Below are 18,741 nucleotides of genomic sequence, written 5' to 3'. Positions count from 1 at the left end.
GTTGGGTAGTTTTCTGAGTCCGGGTGTCGAGGGTGCGCACAGCAGCCAGAGGACAAGGCGGCCTTGGGCCAGGAGGTGGCGGCGGCTAGACCAGCGATGCCTACTCCCAGAATCCCGCCTGGGGGCAGCAAGGCTCAGGCTGGGACGGGAGGGGTCTTACTGGCCCTTCGGCTTCAACCCCCAACAAGCACAGGGGCTCTGTGGGGCCCTGTCCCCTCACTGATCCTCCAGGCCATGGCCGAGGAGAAGAAACCTCCCCACCGCAAACACGAGATGCCACAACCCCAGTTTTCAAAGTTTAAACAACCGAAACGATTTTCGCACCATTAGGAAATAAATACCGCTTTTCCATTTTGACATCCTGCTTTTTCCTCTCCACGTGTGTGAATGTGTGTAATGTACGTAATAGCATGATAGGTATAGCGGGACGTCACATACGTATTAGTCTCTTTACTGTCGGGGACATGCCCCCGAGCGAGACTCCATCCGCCCCAGGTGTCTGTGTGTATCTGAGTCACCTGCGGACCTAATCAAACGGCAGATTCTGGTTGAGCGGCGGAGCCGGGGTCGGGGGTGAGGGAGCTCCGCCCTGCTGACAGGGGGTGCCGGGGTGCTGGGGTGCTGGTCTGCGGACACGTGCCGAGCAGAGGACAGGCTCAGGCCCTAACCCGTAGGAAGCTGCTGGCCCAGAGGCCCACCTGGAGGCGGTGTGGCCCAAACAGCGGCCGAGGGGGAGGCCAACCCCGCCCCCCCACGGCTGGCGTAGGAGCTGTTCGGGCACTTCAGGCTCTCCTGCATCTCGGGTTCAGTGCTCTTTAAAAAGCACTGAATAATAGATAATCACCCAGAACATCACGCTGCAGGGTCACCCACACCTGAGGAACCCAGACGGGGTCAAGTCCCCGACCCACCGCAGTTTAGTTACTACGACCCGGCTCCCCACGTGTGACCGAGACCGACCGCAGCTCCGCCCCTACGCTGGTCCCCGAGAACCAGGTGAGACGGTCCCCGGGGGGCGCTCGGCACGATAACCGGGGCCGGGCTGGGGCCTCTGCACCCAGACCCGGGACAGCCCCGCGCTGGGCTCAGGCCCGCGTTCTCACACCTCCCCGGTGTCCGTCCCCACGTGGGAGTGAGCGCAGCCCGCTCTGTGTCCCGCCATCCCGCCGTCCCGCACACGTGCGGAGCACTGGGCTGGGGCGGGGCCCTGAGGGGTCTCCTCGGGCTCATCCGCAGGGTGTCCGTCCTTTGCCTCTGGGACGTTGCTGCTGTGCCCACATTGTTCCTTGGGGAGAATTTTATCCCGAGGGCTCTTACTTTCCTTCTAAAAAATCCGCATATGAAACCCTCAAGCAAACAGAGATCCACAGGGAATCCCCTGGTGGTCCAGTGGTGGTTAGGACTCAGCGCTTTCACTGCTGTGGCCCGGGTTCAGTCCCTGGCAGGGGAGCTAAGATCCTGCAAGCCTCGCAGCGTGGAGGGAAAAGAGAAAGAGAAATCCACAGTCTCGTTTTACCCAGTGATTGTGTCCTCGGAAGCTTTGAGGGAAAGGGGGAAAGAAATTGGTCCGAAGTAAAGTGGAGGCAATTAAAGGATCAAACTCACAAGTTCTTCTGCAGACACTTTCACCTGCAGCCTCAGCGCCTAATCCGGTTCAACTTTTGTAACCAGCTTGTTTGGCAGAAAGATGAGGAAGTCACTTGCTGCACACGGGACGGTTATAAGCCTCCTGGATAAGAAAAAAGGATGAAAAGATGAGCAAGGAACCTGTAAACACTAACTGTGAAGACCAGAGAGCAGCAGGCAGCCCTCCTGCCCTCCCCTCCTGCAGACCCTCGAGCCCTTGTCCCCGGCACGTTCATTGCGGCCTCAGACAGCCCGAAGCGCTGAGCGAAAGGAAATTCTGTCTTTGATATTCTTAATTTTTTCTCCTGGTTTTCTCTGTGAAACATGAAGCCGCAGCTGACTTGATCGCAGATGTACAGGATCGGTTAGTGTCCGCTCAGCCCCGGCGAAGGGGCCCTGCCCGGTGTCCCCTCTGTGGCCCGATCCCGTTGGGGAGCTGCTGTCCTGCCCGGGATCAGGGCCCTTTTCCAGGGGACCGGCCTCCCCCAGGCTCCTGCTTGCAACCCCACACGCAGTTCGGGGGGAGGGTGGACCACCCAGCACCTGCCCACAGGCAGAGCCCGGCGAGCTGAGGCCTTACAACAAAGCGCCGCAGCCAGGCCTCCTGGAGAGACGGGGTCCCTCTGTGGGACTGAACCAGAGACGGCAGAGCTGAACTCCGCTGTCCCGAGGTCAAGGCTCTGGCCCCGCGGGGACCTGGTGAGACGCCAGGCAGTGGACTCCCTGCGCCCCACAGGGTGTCAGCCCAGGGGCCCAGCGGGGACGGGCCTCCAACGCCCTGTTCGCCCTGCCGCCTGGAAGCTTGTTGTAAAGCTCAGCCAACAAGACATGTTGACAACAGAGACAACAAAGACGGCACTTGAGCAGCTAATAGAGTGCGACGTGGATACATCGTTGAGTTCTTGACATTTCACACATGAGATGGAAGTGGGTGCAGAACGGAGCAGGAGGAGAGGATTCTTCAAAGTCAGCCCGATCAGAGCCCCCAGACATGCTACTGGCCTGACCGCCCGACCGCCGTCCATCCAGGGCTTGGGTGATGATACATTTGTTGTGCATGTCGGGTCCCAGCTGCAGACGGGGACGTGTCACTCACAGATAAGGGACCTGGGCCTGAATTTTATAGCCTAATTTAATTAGCACTGATCTGAGGCTGGTAGTACCTGGTTTTTCCAGTTTTCAGGAAATATACCTTTGCCTGGGGGTGGGTGGTAAGCGGGTACGGAAGATACAGGTTGGGGGAGGGCCAGTGAGGGGAGGGGCCAGGGAGGTGGGCTGTGAGACATGAAAGGCCCAATATTGAATTTCATCTGTGATGTGATAAAACCCCAGGCCTGGCTCTCTTCACGTGCCAGCAAGCCCTGGGAGCCGAAACCCCAGGAAGGGCAGAGACTGCCCTCGGCAGCAGTGCCTGAGCGGAGGATGAAAGGGAACACAGACGCCCCAAGGTAGGAGGAAAACCCAAGTCCCTCTGAGGGCTGCGGAGGTCGGGGCGACGGTCCGCAGGGCTGCAGCCCCCTAGGGTGGTTCTTGTTTGCAGTCTCTCTGGGACGTTTGTGGTTACGGAAGGACGTAACCATGACCTTGTGGACTCAGGGAAAACCACACCCCCAGACACAAATCTGAACTCTCTGGGGGATATGAAATAAAGAGCAAGGCTTTAGGAAGTCAGTGTAAAATAAGCAGGTTGCATAACCGAGGACAAAAAGCCTCCAATTGTTAAAAAAATACTTTTTAAATGCTAAGCCGAACTTTGTAGGATTTAATTAGAATGAATGAAGTACCCCTACTCTAAGTGTGTTTTTGCGAAGCTGCGTGGTGTGTAGGGTTGACTGCAGCTTGGGGGCTTCGATGGGGAAGGACTGGGTCTCCCGGGAGAAACTTCCCCCCACCAGGGCGGGGACGCTTCTGCATGGGCAGTGGGTTCACCTAACAAATGGCGTCGAAGCCAGTGTTTTGTGAGCTCTCGTCTGGATTTACTTCAGTGCTTTTTTCTTCGTAGAATTGGTTTGCTGTTTGCTGTTCCTTTTGCTCATAGAAACTTGGTTCTTTGAACAGGGGTCTCTTCATTGTCAAAATATGATCCTCGTTTAGTTGTCAAAAAATGTTCCTCGTTTCCATCACTGGTTACCATGGGGTTTTTTTCCCAAAAGTGTCTGCCTTGCTGTTTAGAATATGAACTTTTATTTCCCATATTTTGGGTTTCGTACTCCATTTAAGGGAAGGATCAGAGAAATGCTGGTGGGTTGGTCATGTGACCCGGGCCTGGAAGTCACGTGACCCGGACGTGCCTCCAGCTGGGGCACAGACTCACTGAAGGCCTGCAGAAAAGTCCTGGACCACTCGGAGCCTCAGTTTCCTCGGGACTCAGCCTCACTGTCCATCCAACATGGAGGTAGATGGCCACCTAGACAAGCCTACATACTTAGAACATCTGAGAGGTGAGAGATTGAAGGGCTGTCTCTATCCTGCCCGGTGGGGTCTCCACTAGCCACAAAGGGCTGTATATTTACAGTGATTAAAGCTAATCAACATTCAAGACACAGATCCCCAGTCACACCAGCTATACTCAAGGGCTTAGCGGCTGTGTGGACAGTGGCCGTCGCCCCGGATGAGGCCGGGCTCAGAAAGCAGTGGGGAGGTGAGTGTAGGACCGGCCGGGGCGGGAGCCCGGCCCACAGAGAGTCCAGAGAGAAGCGCGGGCATCCTTGCTTCTGCCTCCCGTCCACGTCTTTTCAGGTAGAACTGACAGGGTGAAGGGCCCCCCATTTGCAGGCGGCAGGTCGGGGCTAGGCACCCCCGTGAGACCCGTGGCCTGGGAATTGCCCTGCACTGGTCAGAACACCCGGAGAGGCCAGGTTCACCCTTCTGCTGAAATGGCAGCTCACTCTTGCGTTTGACGGAGTGTTATAGAGAGTCTCTAGAAAGTTCTCCCGTAGCTGTTCTGTACCACAACTCTGGGAGACACCCGACTACGAAGTTGTGAGATGAGACCATTGGGGTCAAGTGGACATGGGTCTCTCCGTTATTTCTCACAACGGCATGTGAATCTACAGTTACCTCAAAATGAAAGAGTTAATTTTTTTGAATGTTTCCCCCTTATAGTTCCTACCATGCAAATCTTTTAAAAGTTAAGACTGTCTGCCCTGGCCACCCGAGGAGCAGATTGTGAATGACCTTTAAAAGCACACTGAATTTTTTCTCATAGCTCCTACAAACGTCCCCTTGACTAAACCTGGACTTCGCGAAGATCTCTTTGCACCTTACATTTGCCCGAATTTCAAACAAGGACTCAGCGTAAAACTACCTGATGGCGTTTCCCAAACTCTGAAGCGTCTCTGTGTGTGGGCCCCAGCGATCTGAGTCAGGGCTGCGAGGGCCCGGAGCCCCTTCTGGGCTGGACGTGGGCCTGTGAGTGACCGGCGACCTTGACCGCCAGCAGAGCCACAGCGTTTGGTTCCCTTTGATGGTTTGTTGCTGCCGAAATCACTGCAGGAGCTAGCACGTGGCGGCGCCCCCCGCCCCCGGGCGTCCCTGTGAGGCGCCTTCCTTATCCTAGATCAATGGCAGGGGTGTTGGTAGGTCTTCATTATAACCATTACAGACCGAGGAGCTTGGAATTTGAATTCAGTGTATCTGCTCCGTCTCTTGGACAAGGTGGTGGTACATGGCCTTGACGTGTGTGTGTGTGTGTGTGTGTGTGTGTGAGAGAGAGAGAGAGAGAGAGAGAGAGAGAGAGAGAGAGAGAGAGAGAGAGAGAGAGACATCATGCCGGCCGGGGGGCAGGGTGGTGGGCTTGTGGGCCGGGTGTCGGCCTTGGGTGGGAAACCCTGGTTTGACTTCCTTCACCCCTTCCTGGTTGTGTGAACGTAGACAGTGACCTGACCTCCTTAATCCCCAGTTGATCAGTAAGATGCACACAGTGAACCCACCTGTTTCATAAGATTTTCACGGGCAGTAGCTTGGGTTAGGGTTCGGGAGTTAGTGGCTCGCGGCGGGCAGGGCGCTGGTGGCCTCAGGAAGCCCGGAGGAGAGGCAGGGGTGGTCTGAACACGGCCCCCGCGGCCCCTGGCAAGTTCACGTTCCCACCTGGTGTCTCCGTGGATTTCCCCTCTGCGCTTTGCGGACAGAGTCTGCACGGGGAGAACATCTCTCCAGGGCTTTACCAAACTGCTGGACGCAGGGAGAGCAGGGCGGGGGGGTGGAGGAAGGACCCAGCTTCTGGCCGCGTTCCCCCCACCCCATCCCTGGTTTCCCGGTACACAGCAGGGCTCCTCCTTACAAACATCAACTCGGAAACGTAAGCGAAGGCCCGGACACACGACACGCGGCTCCCGCCCCTGTCCTTCGGCAGCACAAGGACCACTCGCGCAAGGCAGTGGCCTCACGCTCAGCCCAGAGAGGTTAAGAGCCACCCCCGCCGTGCACCTCCCTGCAACCTAAGCCTGAGCGGCCCAGGGCCCCTGCACGAGAACCGAGTTCATTCTGACCACAGGGCTTCGGGAGAGGAACAATTATAACCCCTCCGCCAGTAACAGTCACTTGGTGCGCCTGTGCTTCTCAGAATCGCTGTAATCAGAAAGGCAGTTCCACCTGGGACGTGCAAATCTGATGTTTGTCCCCCAAGACCGTGGCTTGTTGCTCCCTGGGTCCACTCTGCTCCTTGCAAAGATTCCAGGTGAGGGCGGCCTGGGTGTAAGCTTGGACTCCGGGCCATGTGGCTCCTTCCCCGGCGGTGAGGAGGGAAGGGCTGGGCGGGGCTTTGTTTTTGCATCCCGGGCCTGGCAGTGGTGGCTGCTCTGCAGACTTTGCCCCACGCCACACCCCCCTGCATCTCTCGGTCTTGGACCCAACAGTTCTGCCGCCAGGAGTGTTTTCTAAGGAAGAATCAGAGTCCCTCACACTGTGTGATTTATATATGGTGTCGTCACATTGATGACAATAGTGGAATTCACTGGGATGAACACGAAATGTCCAGCCAGGGGTTGGCTTACCTGCTCCTGGACCTGTGAGGTGGGATCCACGTCCGCAGCCGTGCTCCTGCTGACCGTGCTGTGACAGACAGAGATGCCGGTTAAATTATTAGGCGAAAAGGATACAACGCACGGCTGTATACGTGTATACAACATGACTCTCAATTCTATATGTATATAAAATGGAAGGAAATATATCAAAATCTCAATAATGTCTCGAAGAGTAGGACTCTAAGTGACTTTTAAGTTTCTTCTTCATACTTCCACATATTTGAAAACTTTCTACGAAGTTTTTATAGTCAGGAAATTAAGAAAAAAATGGAACAAATGTTGGAGACCAAGGCCGGGTGACGAAGTCCCCATCCGCCTTTCCTGGGGGGGCCAGTGGAGGTGTAAGTGAGTCCCCCATCTGGCACCTCGGGCCCCCCCCCCCCAAAAGTTCCCGAAAATATCTATCCTTGATGGTCTTGTCTTGAGAACTTCTGTTCTGCACCGTTTGGGAGGATAATGTTTGACCACCATCCACAGCGCCTATGACCTCAACCCGCCCTCATTAAACATTCTGAGGTTCCGATCGCCTGCTTTTGTTCAGATCAGGTCCTAAAACCAGAGTTAGACTGTGGCGACCGTCGAACACACACAGGGCTGTCGGTTACCGCCGGAGAAACCGCCTGCCCCTCGGAGCCCGGCCTGCTCACGAGTGGTCAGGAGCCCCTCCCCAGAGCTGCCTTCCTCCCCGGTTGCTGGTGAGAGTTCCGTGCCCGCCCCCGTCCGCCCCCGGGGCAGTGTGTCCTCAGCTGCCAGCCCCTCCCTGAGGGCCTCGTGGAATCACTTCACTCGTGGGTCACGACTCGCACCCTGCCCAGGACCGGGACGCAGTGTGTGCGGCTCCACGTGGCAGAGAGAAGTGCAGGCCTCAGCTGCCGACCGTGCGTAAGTCTCTTATTTCGCTTAGGTGCGCGCGTGCCGGTGTTTTACGAGGGGCCCGAGCCCCGGGGTGAAGACCTGCGGGAAAGCCCGCATCTCAGAGGGTGCGTCGTCCTTGTTTCCCTGCACTGTCTGTGCCAGGCTCTGCGTGACCACGCAGGACACGGTGGGGGAGAGCCTGGCCCGGCCGTCAAGACAGCCCGGTGGCCCGGCCACTCCCTCCGCTTCCAGGGCCACGTTCGCAGGGGCCCCTCGGCCCGGCGACTTCCTTGGAACCAGGGTCCCAGGAAAGCTTACAACTTGAGTCGTTTCATCCCAGAAAAGCGAGGTGCGGAGGGACGCAGCGTCAGGAGGCCCCCTCACGGGCCACAGGGGGACCCCTCTTCCGGCTCCTTCCTGGACTCTTTCCCCTCTGCCACGGGCCGTCTGGTGTCCACTTCCCAGACTTGCCTCCAGGGGCCGCTGCTGTGGCCCCTGTGTCACCAAACGCAGAAAGTCCCTCTCCTCCCCAGCCCCTTCCTCCCTGGGAGAGCTCGGCGCCTACCCCAGGGTGCAGCCCCAGGCCGTCTCCGCTCCCACCAGCCACGTGGGCGCCCCGACCCCGGAGCAGACTCGGCCCGCAGATGCCCTCGCTGGCCTCGCTGCGGCTGCTGCTCTGCCCCCGTCACCCCCGACCGGCACACACTCCGTCAGGCCTGATTCCAGCTCGTCCTCAGCCGGGAACCCCCGGCAGCCCCGGGGCTGGGCGCCGACTCCACTGCTTCCCTCCCTGGTCCCTGAGCTCAGTGTCTGCTCTCCAGCCACGGAGGCCGCTTCCTGGGGACGTGCCGGCGGGGGAGGCTCTGTCTCATTAGCACCGCAGCTCCCAGATGCTCACGACCGGCGCCTTCGTCCCGCCCCAAACCCACCGCCTTCTCTCGTCCGGGAGCCTGCAGGACCCGCTCCCCAGAAGCCGGTCTTTCTGACGCGCCTTAAGCTCTCAGCATCCCGGTCCAAAGCCTTGCTCCGGGGCTTTACCCCGTGGCGGCGGGGGGCCGGGGGGGGGGGGGGCGTCCAGCAGAGGGCAGCCCGCAGGCCCGTGCTGGACTCCAGGGGCCCCTTAACTGGAGGGTGACGGGCGGAGAGGCAAGTGCCCGGCTCAGCTCCGCCACCGCCCAGCCGCGGTCCTGGAGCCACAGAGTGGCTGTGAGATGCCCGCCAGCTGCCCCTCGGCCCCCTGCCGCCACAAGCCTCGGCCTATGGAGTGCACTGGCCTGTTTCGGTCTTGTGCCTGCTGAAGGAAGGAATATTTCACGGTTATTAATGAAAGTGATAGCGATTCCCAGGTGTTTATTTTGGATTATGCGATCGTTACAAGATGAAGCACCCAGCCCGTCGGCCTGTGGCTGATGCGAGAGCAGGCGAGTCTGGACGACGAGCACGCGGGAAAGGTGTCGGGTGTAAACCTGGTCTTCAAACAGCCGGGCTGCATTCCAGACCTCGGAGGCGCTGCTGTGTGCTGGGGCCTTCTCCCCCCTTCCTGTCCTCAGCCCCGGCCTGGAGGAGGATGAAAGTGCAGGCGGGGGTGCCTTTAGCTTGATAATGAGGGTGAGGCTCGCGGGCATGCTAATGTGGCAGCTTCAGCGCTTCCTGTAACAGTTTTAATTTTTTTTTTTTTTTAATCCAAAGCCTACTTAAAGACAAACATTTTTTGTTAAACTGCTGGTAGTTCATTTTCTGCAGGAACCGTGCAATTAATCTTGTTTACATTAAAGAGACAGGTTGCCTTTGTCAGCTTTCCTGAGCTATAATTAATGAAGATCAAAAATGTTACAAAGACATAATACTTAGCTCAGTGCAGATGCAGCCGAGCCACAGCTGCACCCATTAGAGGAGCACAAGGAAACCCAGCATCCTTCCCTTCGGAATAACTCAGATCCATCAGAAAGCGAAGGTCCTCAGGTGTCTTCCCTCCACAGGTTCCCTGGGGGGCCTGGTGAGAGAGGCAGCTGGGGCGTCAAACAGTTTTTTATGCCCCGTCAATTATGCTTTAAATGCAGCTGGAGGCAAGAGCAGCTTTTTCCTCACTCAGCTGAAGTGCATCCAGGTGTGGGGCTGTAGATCCGAGGCTGGAGTCTGGGCGCTTCAGGCAGAAGGTGGTGACGAACGTGGCAGCCACGGACCCTGGTAGAATCATCGAGCCCATGGCAGGGGTTTGATTTAGAGCCCTCGTTTGACGACTATTGTTAGCAAACGAGAGATTAAATACATAATCACCTTCCCAGTGACCCTTGGCTAAATGAAGTCACTGAGGGACAGGGGACAGGTTAGCAGGTAGAGAATTCTGAGGCTGGTAAAACACCAGAGGAGATGCAGGTCTGCGCGGAAGAGGTGTTGAGTGCGATGGAAGGGCAGGGGTGCGTTTCACAATCTTTCCAAGAGGAGTTGGTGTGGAGTGTTTTTCCAAGCATAGTTTCAGGGCTGGTGGCCGCATGGATGCAGCAGGGGCCGCACCGACCCAAAGGCAGCAGGGTCTCCAAGCCTGGAAGAGGGCAAGTCGGCTTCAGAACATCTGTGAAATTCTGTTAATTAATGAACCATTCAAATGATAAAACATTAAGATGGGGAAATTGCAGCGCATACATCGCAGGCCTTATCAGAACCGTCTGCCGAGGGCACCCCCATCCTCCTACTGGATCTGGAACAGGGTCCTTGTTCTGAAGAGCAAATGGTCCAGGACAAGAATTTATGCCATAGAAACGCCTCCTGTGCTACCCGGGCTGCCGTAAGTGAAGGATTTTATAAAGTACGTTCTCTACAGCACATCATCACAGCATGAAATAAAACATTCCCAGACATATGAAGAAGATGGAAAATGTGACCCAAGAATCCAGGAAAAAGCAGTCGATAGAAACAGACCCGGAGACAACCCAGATGTTGGAAAGAACAGACAAGACTTAGGACGTCTTGTTTCAGCTGAGGCACTCGGAGCTCGGGAAGAAATGAGAACGTCTGTTTCCCGTGTGGCCTTCAGGGCTGGCGGGAGTGGACGTCGCTTACATGGGCTCTCCAGTTGGCAAGATCATTGCCCGCAGCCCCGAAGCAGTCCTCCAACCTCAAATGATTATTGTTTATGGGCAAGAGTAGGGATCTCATCACGATTGTTAGGAAAAAACGTTTTCATGGTGAAGTAAATCGCAACTCACGCACTGGTTCTGAGGCTGGTTCTGAGGAGCCACGGCAGCGGGGGGTGCCGGTCACGGAGGGGACTGGGTGCACCAGGCGACGTTCCGACGGGCGGGACACAGGCCTCTACCAACACGACACTCTGTAGGCTGCGAAAACTGGCCTCACGGTAGCCTTGCTCTGCCAGTAGCTGAAAAGCAAAACCATCAAATATTTCACGTGTGTGTGAATATCAATGCCATTGCTTTCGAGTATGCTTTAGAATAATTATTTTTTCAAGATAGCGTATGCCCGTAGGAAAAAAAAACCAAGCAGTATAAAAGTATGAAAAACAAAGCAACAAAAACAATTCTACTTTTGCCACCCAGAAACAGTCATTACTAACATTAAGTTGATGTTCGAAGTGCGTGCATATACGTGTGAATGTGTGAGCATGCCTGTACAAGTGTGTGTGTGCATGCGTGTGCGTGTGTACCTGCGTGTGTGCACGTGTGTGTGTGCGCATGTGTGAAGTCCTCGGCACACCTCCAGTGATGAGTTTCTGTCGGCCTTTCTTGCATTGTTTCCACCATGCGGCCTGGGCCCCGTGGCACCCATGGCGTGGCCCCTCCCTCAGGCTGTGACGGCAGTTGTGGTCTGAGACCCTGGACATATGACAACCCTCCCTTGATATCTTCAATACATACACATTCACATCGCATTCCTCCCAGCCTTAGGTGCAAGTCAACTCAGGTTTAAGGAATAGAATGACTACTTATCAAAAAAGTTAAATTATGGGCTTCCCTGGTGGCGCAGTGGTTGAGAGTCCGCCTGCCGATGCAGGGAACGTGGGTTCGTGCCCCGGTCCGGGAGGATCCCACGTGCCGCGGAGCGACTAAGCCCGTGAGCCATGGCCGCTGGGCCTGCGCGTCCGGAGCCTGTGCTCCGCAACGGGAGAGGCCACAGCAGTGAGAGGCCCGCATACCACAAAAAAAAAAAAAAAAAAAAAAAAAAGTTAAATTAGCCTATGTTCCTATGGAATCTATGGCAATTTTTATTGTGATAAAAAGCACATAACAAAAATATTTACCATTTTAACCCTTTTTAAGTGTATAGTTCAGTGACCTTAACTGCATTTACATTAGTGCCAGGGCTGGCAGGTAACATCAACCCAATGGCAAAAAAACTGAAAACTTTCCCTTAAGATGAGGAAGAAGACAAGGATGCTCACTCTCACCACTTTTGTTCAGCAGAGTGTTGGAAGTCCTATAGCCACAGCAAACAGAGAAGATAAAAGGAATCCAAACTGGAAAATAAGTAGAACTGTCGCTATTTGTGGGTGACATAATTTTATATATAGAAAACCCTAAGACCCCAAGTCAAAACTGTTAGAACTAATAGATGAATTCAGTAAAGTTGTAGCATAGAAGATCAAAAGAGGGCTTCCCTGGTGGCTCAGTGGTTGGGAGTCTGCCTGCCAATGCAGGGGACGCAGGTTTGAGCCCCGGTCCGGGAAGATCCCACATGCCACGGAGCAACTAGGCCCGTGCGCCACAACTGCTGAGCCTGCGCTCTAGAGCCCGCGAGCCACAACTACTGAGCCCGTGTGCCACAACTACTGAAGCCTGGGCGCCTAGAGCCCGTGCTCTGCAACAAGAGAAGCCACCGCAATGAGAAGCCTGCGCACCACAACGAAGAGTAGACCCCGCTCGCCGCAACTAGAGAAAGCCTGCACCCAGCAACAAAGACCCAATGCACCCCCAAATAAATAAATTTAAAATAAATTTTTTTTAAAAAGATCAATAGACAAAAAAAATCTTTTTTTTAATACACGAAGAGTGAACTACTAGAAAGAGAAATTAAGAAAACAATACTATTTACAAGTGTATCAAAAAGAATAAAATACCTAGGAATAAATTTAACCAAGAAAGTGAGAGACCTGTAAACAGAAAACTGTACGACATTGAAAGAAATTGAAGATGACACAAAAAAGTAGAACGATATACTGTGCTCATGGATTGGAAGAATTAATATTGTAAAAATGTTCAAACTACCCAAAGCAATCTGCAGATTCAGTGCAATCCCTATCAAAATTCCAATGGCATTTTTCACAGAAATAGAACAAAAAAATCTTACAATGTGTATGGAACCATGAAAGATTCTGAACAGCGAAAGTGATCTTAAGAAAGAAGAACAAAGCTGGAGGCATCACACTTCTTGACCTAAGACTATACTACAAAGCTACAGTCATCAAAATAGTGTGGTATTGGCATGAAAACAGACAAATAGCTCGATAGAACAGAACAGAGAGCCCAGAAATAATCCCACACATATAGTCGGCCCTCCAAATACACAGGTTCTGCATAGGAGACTTAACCAACCACAGATCAAAAATATCCACCACCACCACCCCAAATTCCAGCAAGTTCCAAAAAGCAAAACTTGGAATTTTCCTTGTGCTGGCAACTATTTACATAGCATTTATGTTGTATTACGTATTACAAGTATTCTAGAGATGATTTAAAGTATACAGGAGGGGCTTCCCTGGTGGCGCAGTGATTGAGAATCCGCCTGCCGATGCAGGGGACACGGGTTCGTGCCCCGGTCCGGGAAGATCCCACATGCCACAGAGTGGCTGGGCCCGTGAGCCATGGCCGCTGAGCCTGCGCATCCGGAGCCTGTGCTCCACAACGGGAGAGGCCACGACAGTGAGAGGCCCGCGTACCACAAAAAAGAAAAAAAAAGTATACAGGAGGCTGTACATAGGTTCTATGCAAATATTATGTCATTGTATATAAGGGATTTGAGCCTCTGTGGATTTTGGTACCTTCAGGGGGTCCTGGAACGAATCCTCGAGGATACCAAAGGACAATCATATGGCCAATTAATTTACGATAAAAGAGGAAAGAATATACAGTGGGGAAAGGACAGTCTCTTCAATAGATGGTGCTGGGAAAACTGGACAGACACATGAAAAAGAATGAAACTGGACCACTGTCTTACCACACACAAAAAACTAACTCAAAATGGACTGAAGACTTGAATGTAAGGCCTGAAACCATAAAACTCCTAGAGGAAAACATGGGTCGTGAGCTCCTTGATATTGTAATGGGTGATTATTTTTCTGAGTCTGACACAAAGGCAATGGCAACTACAGCAGAAATAAACAAGTGGGACAATATCAAACTGAAAAGTCTTCAGCACAGCGAAGGGAACCACCAACAAAACGAGAAGGCGGCCTACTGAATGGGAGGAAGTGTTTGCAGATCACTTTCCAACAGGGGCTGGTTCTGGGAGCCCCCGTTACCGCGTGTGTGCGGGGGACCAGCAGGACCTCCCTTCCGGTGCAGCGTCTGGCCCGGCACCTGCAGTGGGTATAGCACCTCTTCACTGAGGGCCCCAGTCCTTCCCCCACAGGGAGAGTTTGCTTTGAAAGAGCCGCCACCTCTCCCACAGCAAAATAACAGCCACTTCAGGTTGAAGACAGCAGTGTGGGGAATTCCCTGGCGGTCCAGTGGTTAGGACTCCGCGCTTCCACTGCAGGGGGCGCGGGTTCGATCCCTGGTCGGGGAACTAAGATCCTGCATGCCGTGTGGCACGGCCAAAAAAAAAAGAAAGAAAGAAAGAAAAGCAGCAGTGTGAGCCCCATGGCCATGATTCTTGTGGTCAAGGTTAGACTGTTCAAACTTTTCTCAAAGAAAATATGCTCCTTCAGAGCAGAGGTGCGTTTGCTCCATGTGGCTGGACAGTAACTGCCCGTGTGCCCCCGAGTAACCTCAGTCCACACTGAGCCCCACGTGCAAAACCCTCCCACATAAATCCATCTTGTGCAACGTCCTGAGGAGCGGGCAGGCAGGGACCCCCCTGTGCCCCCAACTTAGAGGTAAGGGGATGATGCTCAGGCCAGGCCTCAGGTCTCGGCCGGGCTGCTCTGTGTGCAGCTGCGGTGGACACAGCGTCCACCCTGTCCTGCTCGCCCTGGACGTGCTGGGAGCACAGACTGTGCAGCCTCCAAGGAAGGAGGCGCTGGGCGGTGATCAGACACCAGCACCAGGCAGGCAGGCAGACAGACAGCCCAGCGTGGACTCGGGCTCCTGCACCATCAGCCAAGGAAGCCGCACGACCAGTTCCGCTCAGAATTGGGGTGCGCGCGGCAGATCCTCACATCCAGACGGGTGGCTGCCTGTCTCAGCTCAGCGATGCCACCCCCTCCAGTGTCTCTAAAAGGACCCTCAGGATGCCCGCAGTGACCCCGGCTCCTTGCCTTAGAGAAAGGACAGGCTGGGACACGAACGTGGTGAGCTTGTAAACGACTCTCTCACACCAACGCATATAGTTTAACACCACAGCGAATGAGCCGGGCGGGAACAGGGGGCTTGGACCAGCCTGTGGCCCGTGAGGCTGTGACCCCCCTCTGTCCCTACGGCCTCAGGGCGCTCCTGGCCGACCCCCGGGGGCCTTCACTGGGTCACCTCCTCACTAGTCCGTCCCTGCATAAACGTGAAGAGAGCACGAAAAACAGCTCCTCTCAAACCAGTAGAACAAGCCCCTGAGCTTGACAGGAAGGATCCGAATTTACAAGACCCTGGCTTCCTGCTAGGACTCCAAGTCCGGGCGCCTGGTGCTTACTTACCCCTGGTACCACCCACCTCCTCCCTCCAGCCTGGCCACGCCCGAGTTTCCACGTCAGCGGCACTGAGAAGGGATGCTCGGAGCAAACAGACACACAAACCCCTGCCCCTCCGCTGCTGGGGTCCTCTCGCCCCTCTGTCCTCAGGGGGGTCTTGGGGAGCACCCTCACTGCCCCGTGTGCCTGGGTTTCAGGCATCTGGGCAGCTGACGCCCCGTCCAAAGGGGAGAGGAGAAAACAGGATGCACTGGAACCAAACAGCTCCCAGAATCTTCAAAGGGCTGGGGGGGGGCCTCACAGCAACAGAGCCGCCAAGGGAGGCTGGGGGTCAGCAGCTGTGCCACCCCCGGCTCCTGTGAAGAGTAGTCCAGCTCTCGCGGGGCCGCAGAAGGTAGATGAGACCAAGTCCACGTTGAGCCGACGTGGCCCTCTGACCCTCCCTGCTCCGGCCCCACCCAGCCGCTCCCTGTGTCCCCAGGACGCTTGCCAGAAACAGGAGCAGGTCCGGGTTGGGGGTCCGCGTTGGCGCCCAGGCTCCGCCACCTCGTATGTTGGGGCCTCAGGCAAGCTGCGCAACCTCTCTGAGCCTCCACGGGCTCAGCCAATCAAAAGGGGCCCAGTGAACGCCCACCTCCTAGTCTCGCGGGAGTAACTGAAGCGCGTGCACACGCGAGGCCGCGGCCGGAGCTTGGTCGTCCCCCACTCACCTTCCATGAAGTCGCGAGCCGGGTGTCTGCCCGCAGCAACGCCTGAGGGCTCCGCTCCCGACACTCAGGCGCCTGAGGAAGCCTGCTGAGGCTCCTCGTCGCCCCCGTGGTTTCCGCCAGCTGAGGGCAGGCGGGGGCTGCGGCCTCCCCACCCGCAGAACCTCTGAGGGGAGAGACCGCCCCGCGGCCCCCTCGCTAGCTGGGATCCCACGGTCTGGACTGCTTCCCTGCCAGCCACACTGGGAGCTTCTCCGGGGCGCCGAGTCTGCGTGAGCCCAAGACGTCTCAGGATGAAGGCTTTTGTCGAGGAGGATGCTTTGCATGGCCCAGCAGGCCGCCGTTCTCAATACGCGCACGGTCTGTCCCCGGTGAGCTCTGGGGAGGCAGCCCCTGGACGGCGCTCTGGCAGCCGCTGTCATCTTCCTCCCTTCCCCGTGCTACGGCTGGTGCGGGGAGGCGCCGTGGGTTTCCTGTGGAGCTGGAACCGGCAGACGTGTCCGCGGTGACCAGCACGTCCGCGGGGCAGGGTGACGAAGGGGCACAGCAAGGCTTCCTGTAGGCGGGAGGTGCCGGTATGGTTGGGGGTGGCCACCCGGTGTAGACCGTCCAGCTCACCACCTGCATGATGGAAATGAGTGGGTTTCATTGTGAGTTAACTGCACCCCAGTGAAGCTGGGTGCTTTTTTAAAGTGCAGTCTCGGCGATAAGAACACAAGAGTCTGTGCCGTGAACCAGAACGACAAGCCGTCGGGTCTGAGGGGATTCGAGACTCTTGAGAGTTTCTAGCCCGTCTGCACGCAGGGCCGCCACGTGGTGAACGGTGGCCCCGACCCGTCTCCTCAAGCCTTGGGAGGCCTCGTGGGCGGCAGAGAGCCCAAGGGCACAGCCCCGCCCGCCCCCGCACCCAGAGCCCCTCTTCCCCCTCTGGGCTCCAGGCCTCAAAGCGGGGCTCCAGGGCAGGAGCAGACTTGGGGGGCAGGGGGCTGTCTCAGCCCCCCTCGCCTCCCCCCCTTCCCTTTCAGGCCACCATCTGGAGGCCCCCATGGCCTCTGCCACCCATGCGGGAGCCGTCTAATTACCCACAGTCACATCCCGGAGCGGGAGCCAGCGGAGGGCCTCTCGGGGGCAAATAATAATAGCAGTGGTTTCCAGGTCCTTCTTGCTTCATCGCTGCTTGGTACCGATTCAGAACCTATGGATCTCACTGCCAGTGGAGTATTCCCTTCAACTTCCTTTACTTAAAGGGTATCTCCACCGTCAAGTTAATGTCTCTTATTTGCCTGAGGTGGTTGGGATTCCGGGGTGTGTCTTACCGGATCGCCTGTCACGTCTCTGTTTTCGTTGTGCTGTTGAGCAGAACCGCTGTGGCCAAGCTCCACCTGGGCTCCAAGCCTCAGGGCCCTGCCAGCTCCGTCTTCCAGGGCTCCAGGTACAGGAAGAGCTGGACTGGGGGTGGCGGGGTGGCAGGGTGGGCTGGGAGGGTCGGCTTCCCAACACCTCTGAGCAGAGAGGAGATGGATGAGCCTGAGGAGACCTGCACAGGGTCCCCGGGCAGAAAGCGGGAGCGATGCTTGACTTCATGGGACGCAGTGTAGGCGATGACTCACCGTCTGCTGCTAAGATGAGAGGACGGAGCAGCGACCTGGAGCGAGCGTGCCCTCCCCGGTCCCAGCCTGCGGTCCCTCCTCCTAGCCCTCTGCCCTTCCAGGGCGATCCCCGGCTGAGGGCCGGCCATGCTCCCTTCTCTGGGCCCAGGGCAGCCTTCCTGACCGCCCCCCACACGACGCCCCACGAGCTCCCCTGGCACCCGCTGCTCATTCCCCTTCTCAGTGTTTATCTCACGGTCCCACCAAACTGTGGGACATGACCTGGCAGGGATTGTGTCAACTTGTGGTTCAGCCTGGTCTGGAGTAGGTGTTCAGTACATCTTGCGTGGATGGATGGATGGTCGGATGTATGGGTGTGGATGGATGGCCTGCATACTTAAGTGCTGGAGAGCAGCTGCTATTATGCTTCAACAGAATTTCATGCTTATATGTTTATGTAAGAGTCCTAGAAAAACTTCCCTTTTGTAATTTAAAGTGATGCATTTTAGTTAAAACAGCCTTCCTGGTTTCACCCTGGAAATGCTTTCCCTCGATTTTGATAAGGCAATAAAATAGGGACTTTTTTTTGAAGCTTCACCAGGCCCATCACTTCTACAAGGTCCTTTCAGCTGTGAGGCATTAAATGAAGTAGAAATGAATCTGTGAGCACAGATCTTACAGCAGGAGGTTTGGACAAGGATAACTGCCCTCCCTCTGAACTTTCTGGATAAATAAATCTTGCCCACATTATTTTCACAAGCCCCCTCTTCGGGGTCCAGCCCCACTTCCATTGCAGAGCAAATGCACAAGCTCCTGCTGAATAGGAAGTAGCTTCTGAGAAGCCCAAATGGGGGCTGATAGACAATAATACTGCTGGTGTTTAGGGAATCTTCTGAGGCCACGGCTGTGCACAGCACTTCAGAAAAAATTGCCATCGTCACTGGTCTATATGTAGGAAAATAAAAGCAAACAGGAAAGGTTGAGTAACATAGAAAGAAGATGTGAACAGAAATGTCCAAAATACCAGTTTCCTCGCTCTTTCCCGCCTTCCTGGATTCTGCTGCAGAAGAACAAATGTCCCGGATAGGATTCAAAATAGCTCGGCATGCTTATCTGTGTTAGCAGTGATCCTTCAAAAGAAAAGTCAC

General features: G+C 55.5%; 2 protein-coding genes across 21 annotated transcripts in view; one reads left to right on the top strand and one right to left on the bottom strand.

Moving 5' to 3' along the window:
• The window catches only part of CCDC138 (coiled-coil domain containing 138), a 139,922-nt gene that overhangs the window by 36,803 nt on the left and 84,378 nt on the right, over positions 1-18,741 (bottom strand). For 12 of the 20 annotated variants that reach the window (XR_010835289.1, XR_010835283.1, XR_010835287.1 and 9 more), the window contains 6 exons: positions 18,618-18,723; positions 17,321-17,620; positions 16,008-16,625; positions 10,712-10,881; positions 6,621-6,678; positions 1,606-1,729 (listed from right to left, as the gene is read on the bottom strand). The gene's annotated coding sequence lies outside the window, so the exon portion shown is untranslated. Of the gene's footprint in view, positions 1-1,605; positions 1,730-6,620; positions 6,679-9,270; positions 10,048-10,711; positions 10,882-16,007; positions 16,626-17,131; positions 17,212-17,320; positions 18,539-18,617; positions 18,724-18,741 lie in introns of those variants that run through there. The other 8 variants (XR_010835284.1, XR_010835288.1, XR_010835290.1 and 5 more) reach the window with 8 other exon arrangements.
• EDAR (ectodysplasin A receptor) overlaps positions 1-18,741 on the top strand; it is a 52,597-nt gene that overhangs the window by 14,112 nt on the left and 19,744 nt on the right. The window lies entirely within an intron of this gene.

This window comes from Kogia breviceps, chromosome 11 (assembly GCF_026419965.1).
Source record: "Kogia breviceps isolate mKogBre1 chromosome 11, mKogBre1 haplotype 1, whole genome shotgun sequence".
Taxonomy (NCBI): domain Eukaryota; kingdom Metazoa; phylum Chordata; class Mammalia; order Artiodactyla; family Physeteridae; genus Kogia; species Kogia breviceps.
This window is presented reverse-complemented; position numbering and strand designations above follow the sequence as displayed.